Below are 8,360 nucleotides of genomic sequence, written 5' to 3' on the forward strand. Positions count from 1 at the left end.
TATATATATATATATATATATATACATATGAGTCTGTGTGTGTGTGCATGTACAGTATTGATTCATGTCCCTTTCTGCCATCAGGACCTCGCTGAGGCAAACAAGAAACCCTTTCAATTGTTCGTTAATTAGTGAGAGCGATAACAATACGCTTGAATAATTTCCTTTCTTCCTCCTCCCCTCCTCCTTCCTCCTCCTATCCCTCCTCCTCCACGCACCCATCCCCCTACTCTCCTCCCCCTCCCCCTACTCCCTCCTCCTTCCACTCCTTTCCTCACTTTCCTTTCCTCCTCCCCCTCCCCCTCCTATCACCTCCTTTCCTTCCTCCCCCTCCCCCTCCTCTCACTCTTCCTCCTCCTCTTCTTCGTTCTCGCCCTTCTTCCACTTCCTCTGCCTTTGCCATTTTTTTCAGTCTATGCTTCCTCCTCTCCCTCTTTCTTTGCTTCTGTCTTCCTCCAACTTTTTTCTGCATCTCCTCCTCCTTCATTCCTTATTCCCCCTCTTTACCTGGTAATCCTTCTTTGTCTTCAATCTCCCAATTTTGCTCTTCCTACTCCTTTGCCTCATTTTTTCTTACTAACTTCTTCATTTCTTCCTTTTCTTCTCTTCAGTCTCTTTCAGAAAAGATATTTCCTAACATGTAGAATAGTACATAGAGAAAATTGCTTTTTTTTAACATTTACATGCAAAACTAAGTAAAAATTAATTTTTACCTAGAAAAATAATAGATAAAAACTGGGTTTTTTCAAATCCTCTAAGAAACCTATTTAAAGATCAACTTTTAACATAAAGAAAAACAACACAAGAAAAAAATCATCGGTTGTTTAGAAAACTCCTTCTTTTTAGTTTCTTCTCTCGTCATGAAAAGAGAAATGAAGCAACACTACTGAAAACATGAACTTTTGCTCCTGGCTTTTTATGTGAGCGAAAGGAAAAATAACATGAAAAAGGTAAAACTATAAAGAATTGTAGTTTAGCACAGAAGAGACAAACCATCAAACAAATCTTATGGAATATCTTTTTACTATGACAGTCCTGAAGAAATGGAGAACGTTTACTACAACTCCATAACAATATAGCGCTTATAAGAGAACTATAAAACACCTCTTCAAACAAGAGTAAATTATTTATATTCCATACAAGAAAGCTTATATTCACAATAACATGCCAATAAGATCAGTGTTTTCCCCAAATGCTCCTCTTGTGGGAATGCTGAGAACAGCGATTGAAATACTCATGGTTTATGCCCTTCGCCTTTTGCAGTCCGATATATTTACAGATATGTATATGTCATTTATACACTTGTATGTGTTTAAAAGGGAAAACACACTGACCCACCGGAGACTCGAGTTCTCCCTTGAGAAATATCTAAAGCACTCTCAAAATGTTCCCGGAATGAATACCTGAAAAGGCATTGCATCATGACGTCACCCACTACCTTTTATTCCGCAGAACTCGACATGCCTCTAACGAATGTCTCGAGTTTCTCAATGAGAGAGAGAGAGAGAGAGAGAGAGAGAGAGAGAGAGAGAGAGAGCGAGTTGGAGCTAGAACGCAGAGAGGAACAAAGCTTAAGAGTAGGGACGTGTTTGGAAGGAGGAACTCAAATATGTACATAAAACACACACACACACACACACACAGAGTTAAGGTGGTAGATCTTGCACACAATTGTCTCATTTCTCCTTGTTGCAATCTACTGAATATATATAATATATATATATAAAGATAGATATATAATATATATATATAGAGATAGATATATATATATATATATTCAGTAGATTGCAACAAGGAGAATGAGACAATTGTGTGCAAGATCTACCACCTTAACTCTAGGCCACTCTCAAGCGAACTAGTGCTACTTGGAGTTAAAGGAAAAATATCTTGCACTTCGTGGATATAAATTATTATTATATATAATATATATATATATATATATATATATATATATATATATAAATATATAATATATATATATATATATATATTATATATATGTGTGTGCATATATGTATGCGTGTGTGTGGTCGTTTATGCGTATTTGTGTGCATGAGGCAAGTGAATATGGACAGAGGAAAGTGAGATGGTCAAGGGAATGATGGCAAGTGGTATTTAGCGACAGACACAATCAAACGCACAGAAGTGGGAGTAATGTACAAGAGAGAGAAGAGAGAGAGAGAGAGAGAGAGAGAGAGAGAGAGAGAGAGACTAACCTGAAGGAGAAAATAAGAAAGAGAATTCTTAACCTCAGCTCTCGTAATTATTTACGTTCGTATGAAGCAGGAGACCTGAAAGCCTTTGAATATTTCATAAAAGTTACTCGTGTCAGGAAGCGGATTGAGATCCACGTTCCTTGGGTTCATTTTAATACGCAGGTAAACAAACACTCATTTGTTCCATATTAGGGGCTAAAGGCTTATTTTGATATAAACATTTATCTCTCTATCGGAATGTACATACTTTTGTTGCTTTACACTTTCATACGCTCGAAAATCCTATGAATGACATATTTTTCTTTTCATTGGAATGGCGACAAAACATTTCTTTATATGTTAGAACTCGTCTTCAAAACGTTATCAATAATCTTTTGTTCTCTTTAAATTCCTATTAGAAACAAAGGAAACAGAACGCCACTTCTGTACATTTCATTGAGTTACGACACAAACCACACAAACCACACACACACACTCACAGACACAGACACACACACACACACACACACACACACATATATATATATATATATATATATATATATATATATATATATATATATATATGTGTGTGGTGTGTGTGTGTGTGTTTGTGTGTAGTGTGTGTGTGTGTGTGTGTGTATGTGTACGCTAGAAAATAAACTGCTTAGAAAGGACGGTTTATATTTTATGTAATCGTCAAACACGACCCACTGTTAAAGTTCAACTGGCCCGCGTGGTATCAGATAACCTGCTTTAACGTCTTGAGTTTTCTCACTTGTATTATGGGAATCTCATTAGCAAGGATTAATTGCCATAGTATATTTGCACAATCACTATTAAAGACACGTATTCCAGCACCTTGTTTTTCCACACCTCGTTTTCTGTGATGAGTTACAGCAGTTACTCCTTCGACGTTAGGTGGGTGACTGGGGTAAGTGAGGCGAAGGTGTGTGAGAGAGAGAGAGAGAGAGAGAGAGAGAGAGAGAGAGAGAGAGAGAGAGCGAGTGGAGTGGGGGGGTGGGGTGGGGAGAAGAGGCGGGGAGAGAGCTTGCGGCACCGTGTGGAGATTTCTTCAGTTTGTTTATCTTACTATGTTTAGCCGTGAGTCCCCCGCTAATTATCGGGTTTCTCTACTCTCTTTCTCTTTTTCTGGAGAGATAGAAATGCGGGAACTCTTTCCTGCCTAGATTTATTCTTTTATCATAATTATTCTTTTTGACTAAGTCTTGTTATTTATATTTGACTCCTTTACCGGTCCCATGACATCTGTCAACATATAACTACTCATTTAAGCAGTACTGCCTACAAGATCATTGAAAAAGGATAACTGTTATTAAGAAAGCCGATGATGAATGAAAAGAATATCTACATGAACACTCACAAAGGGAATTCTCAACAGTTAAAGAATTGCCTTACAGAAAAGGAATGAAAGACCTTCACTTGGCATCCCTTTCAATGAAATGATGCCAAGTCACACTGAAAAAAATAAAGGCTTCCATATGGTCTCATCAGAGGTAAATGTCTGCGATATGCGGTTTCTCTGAACGATGATGAACCATTCTCATACATCACCCGAGAGGGTTTTTAAGAAATATTGTTCACAGGAAAAACACAAAACTACGCCAATGACGACGCCATTAAAGTCAACCCCCTCTTCTTTCGTCCGTTCCCTCATATTCCTTCTTCTTTATCTCTGATGACTCTTCAGAACAAATAAACAAAACAACAGCTTCAAGAATGAATGGACTACGAGATCGAGTCCCTTGTTCTGCACCCGACCCTCTTCAGTTGGAATTTAAAATGGATGGACTCTCTTTTCAGGGAAAGAAAACCTCACCTGCAATGACGAACGCTTAATAACCACCACTGTTTGCTTTGTCCTCACCCGCTTTTCCGTTTGCTTGACAGATGACGACAGGAAAAAATAACCTGCTGTGCATTATAGGTAAAAGTACTGCAGAAGTATAGTTTCGGAAAATTGCCATGAGTGGCATATATTCTGTGAATAACTATGAATGGTTTACCCGGAGGAAAGGAGAGAGAGAGAGAGAGTGTTTCAACAGAAATATGCAAAATATGCATTTTTAACGCATAAGCCACGTTTTAAATGACTGAGAGAAACAGGAAGGGGAGAAGGTTAAATGACACGAAAAATATTAAATGTGTGAATCTTAGCTTTTAAGCGTCCAAAGAATATCAGTCTGATATAATAAGAGAAATGGGAAACTAAATTATAATTCTTATTTTACCATACTTTCATCTTCCGAGGTTGCCGTTTGCTTTAAACATTTCTATTCACTCTATACATATATACGTTATTATATACATATTATATATATATATATATATTATATATATATATATAATATGTATGTATGTATGTGTGTGTGTATATTATATATGGTAATATATAAATATATAGTATATATTATATATTCTTATATATATATGTTATATATATGTTATATATTGTATTATATATATATATATATATATATACCCTGAACAATATTTATATATTTATATATATATTTTGTTCATGATTTTAAGCCAGAACCAAGTAAAAGTAATACCCCTTTATAAACAATTTCCCATATTCTCGAGTTGCCCCTGAGAACTGAAAGCCTTCATTCTCTCTAAACCCCTCTATTCCTATTGACTGCCTTGGAATTAATCTCCACAGGTGTCCTTAATGGGGAGGAGCATCTCTGGGCAGAGATTTTAAAAGGACGGGGTCACTGCAGCTCTGTCTCAGATTTTTCAGACACGTCTGATAACTCAGACACCTCTCACCTGCAGAACTCCCCTTTCCCCCTTTTGCTCCCCTGCTTCCTCTGGAGATCCCACACGTGTTCTTTTACCATCCATAGTGCACAGAAATATCAGCAGATGAGAAGACAAAAAGACCAAAGATTTCCAGGTACTGTGAGAGTAATTTTTGTTTCATTCAGTGAATTGCTTTTGCCTCTTGTTTGTATTGCATTTCATTCTTCCAAGGCGACTTTCCCCCTTCTTGGTTCAGCTTCTCAATCCCCAGTTTTGGTTCAATGCTGTGATTAATTCCCCTTGTGATACTAGTAATGATAAGCTCCCAGTCATTTTATGGCCCCTTGAGTGAGCTTCAATATGCAATGCTAAGAGCAAGTAATATGTAACGTTTGCCCACTTGTCCATCACCTTAGTACTGATGCTACAATGCATTCTTTTGCAGACAAATATCGTGCCTGATTGTGAGAGAAATATTGGGAACCCTTGGATAAGACATTTGCATTTAAATAATCCGCTTGCACAAATCATATCTCTGGGTCACTTCCCAGCCACGTGCTTCCAGTGGACCTGTAATCAACCACTTTCCATCATTTTCTGGACCTATACATAATTTAACTGCAAATATAGTTCATTAAACTAAAGGCCAGAGTTTTATGTAAACTACTTTTCTCAGTAATATCGGCCTTCAGCCATAGATTTTTTTTATAACCCTCATCCCTCCAGGCAAGTCCATTTTTTGAGTGCTAGGAAGTCACATAAATACATTTTCAAGGAGGGAACGAGCAGTTTAATACAAAATGGTGAACTTTTCCAGTTTCATGTGAAAATTTATTTTCATTTTCCAGTTGTAATGATCGTTAAACTGGTGTCACGAAGAGAAACAAATCTGAATTCCTTTTAATATTTTGAGCAAGACAAAGTTTTCTAAAATCTCCACAATAGGTAAAAAGTAAATTTTTATATTTATTTTCTCGTTATTTGTGTAGAACTAGGGATTCTAAGTTAGGGGTGGATAAAATCTGACTGCCATTAAGAATAGCGATAGGAAGATTTTAGAACCATGTGCATGCCGATAGCCTAGAGAGAGAGAAATTTAACTTTAGCTTCTTTTTTATATGCTATTGTATGAAACACATATATTTATTCAGTGAGTGTGATAAATGCCTGTCTGCACTGTTCACTGTTGCCTGGGTGCATTATCTCTCTCTCTTGCATGTCTAGGCAGGATAGGGAGAATTACGTGAGGAGTTTCCCTTGAGAAATCCCTGGCCACTTGTCCAATTGAGTCCTATTGCACTGGTCCCTGTTTATGAAAAAGAAAAAGAAGAGTAAATAAGTTAAAAAAAATGTTAGCATAAATTCATTTAACGTTAGAATAAGCGACAAAGAAAATCAACAGTCAGCGTTTTCATTCTTTGTAGAGAGAAATAATGAGGGCAGGTACCTATTTCCTTTCCACAAAGGGCAGCTACTTAAGGGCATGTGTTGGTTTTTCCATCTCAGCCTCTCCCTAAATTCGCCTAATGCAGCCTTTGATTAAGGCCAGGTGCAAGTCCCTCAATCCCCTCCCTCTCCATGTGAAAGCCAAATTCTCCAGGGATTTAAATTGGCGAGTTAGACTTGGTAGGTCTTAATTTCGCGAGGGAAAATACAGTTGCAAAAAGGGTATGGTATAACGGGAGTTCAGTGGAGTCAGTGTTATGCAGTGGTGAAAGATTTTGTATTTTGGCTCTTCCTCTTCCCTTTAGTACGACGCTAGCGTAAAATACGACTTCTGAGCATTACTGGCATTGAAACGGTAAGACAGACCAAAGATTTGCGTCGGTAAAAAAGAATTTCTTTTATCCCCTTTTTGTCTTTGTCCTCAAGAGGATAAAAACCCATATATCCATTTTTATTTTATCAACTACATTTACCACGGCTTTTCACGTTGAGTTTTCCATGAATGTATGGCAAAAAAACTTTTTCTTTTCGTGTTATTTACAACCTAGTTGAACTGACATTTACAGATCCCATTACAACCCAGTATTTGCGTTGAGATTTCTGTGTTTACGATATTCATTGCTAAATCCACCATCGGCATTGAGTTTTACACTGCACTACACACCAGTAGTAACTGTAAATTACATAAATTTGTACAACGATTTTGCTATAGTATCGACGTTGAGTTTCCGCCGCACTACACGCCAGTTAACTGTATTTACAGGGATTTTAAGGTCATCTCAGTAAGTATCGCCATTGAGCCTTCCTCCCGTATGTAGTATTAATTTACATGCCAGTTACAGCTTATTTGTGCAGTTATTTACCAGATCTTACTATGATTTACAACCACGTTTTACATTTCCATGTCACCAGCCTGAGTTTTCTGCACCAGAGTGGATTTCATTCAGTCTATTCAGACCACCATTCCAACGTTAATTATGTGAGGCATTTACTATTTGTTTTACTATTATTTCCCACATCACCTACATGAGATTTCCTTACTACACTACATGGAGGACATTTTCAGCCTTTTGGCTGTCATCTTGTCTGCTTCTCCAGATATTCCAGCCATAGGGATCCTTGTTTTTTCCCTGGTATAGCGTTAAGTATTCCCCATACCCCTGGCGACATTTGCAGTTTTTGCAACTGCCTTCCATCCTATTATTCTCAGGTTAGACTACTAGCATTTTACCTCTGAGAAGATGGCCAGTAACGCAGCACTGGAGGAGGTCAGGGCCTTCCCCAAAGCTGGAAGAGTCATGGGCCTGGAGGGCGGAAAACTGATAAATTGGGTGAACGATAAAATGAAAGAAGCTGTAGATAGAGCATTCCAGGCAGCCAGAAGGGAGAAGGAGAGAGAAGCAGAGGAGAGGAGTAGCAGCTGAAAGAGTATTCCAAGCAGCTGAGAGAGAATTCTAAGTAGCTGAAAGAGAGAGAGAAAGAAAAGCCCAGGAGAGAAGGGAAGTTGCAGAGAGAGAGAAGCCCAAGAGAGAAGAGAAGCTGCAGAGAGAGAACATCAACTGGCTATGGCAGTCCAGAGTGTCAATTCGGCACCTTCACCTCCACAGCATGGGAACCCTCATTAGGACTTGGGATGATAGCAAACCCAGCACCTGGCTTGATCATGTAGAGCAGGTGTTGGAGAATTTCAATCCAACCCCTCAGGAAGTGGCCCTCCTCCTTGGAAAGCATCTCGTTGGCAAAGGACGGACTGCATTTGAGGCCCTCCCCCTGAATGAGAGACAAGATCTCACCTTCGTCCGAGAGGCAATCCTTGAGGCTTACGAGCTAACCCCAGACCAGTGGAGGCAGAAGTGTAGGAGCATGCCCAAGAAGGCTAACCAAACATGGACAGAGTGGGTAGCCAAGAAGACACCAGGACTCTATAGGTGGATGAAGGCCTCCAATGCA

General features: G+C 38.6%; 1 protein-coding gene across 2 annotated transcripts in view; it reads right to left on the minus strand.

Annotated features, from left to right (window-relative positions):
• The window catches only part of LOC135196951 (uncharacterized), an 18,605-nt gene extending 15,477 nt beyond the window's left edge, over window positions 1-3,128 (minus strand). Inside the window, exon 1 of one of the 2 annotated variants that reach the window (XM_064223801.1) lies at window positions 3,072-3,128. The gene's annotated coding sequence lies outside the window, so the exon portion shown is untranslated. Of the gene's footprint in view, window positions 1-3,056 lie in introns of both variants that reach the window. The other variant, XM_064223800.1, reaches the window with a different exon arrangement.
• Between the last annotated feature and the right edge of the window lie 5,232 nt (window positions 3,129-8,360).

Source organism: Macrobrachium nipponense, chromosome 18 (genome assembly GCF_015104395.2).
Source record: "Macrobrachium nipponense isolate FS-2020 chromosome 18, ASM1510439v2, whole genome shotgun sequence".
NCBI classification, from domain to species: domain Eukaryota; kingdom Metazoa; phylum Arthropoda; class Malacostraca; order Decapoda; family Palaemonidae; genus Macrobrachium; species Macrobrachium nipponense.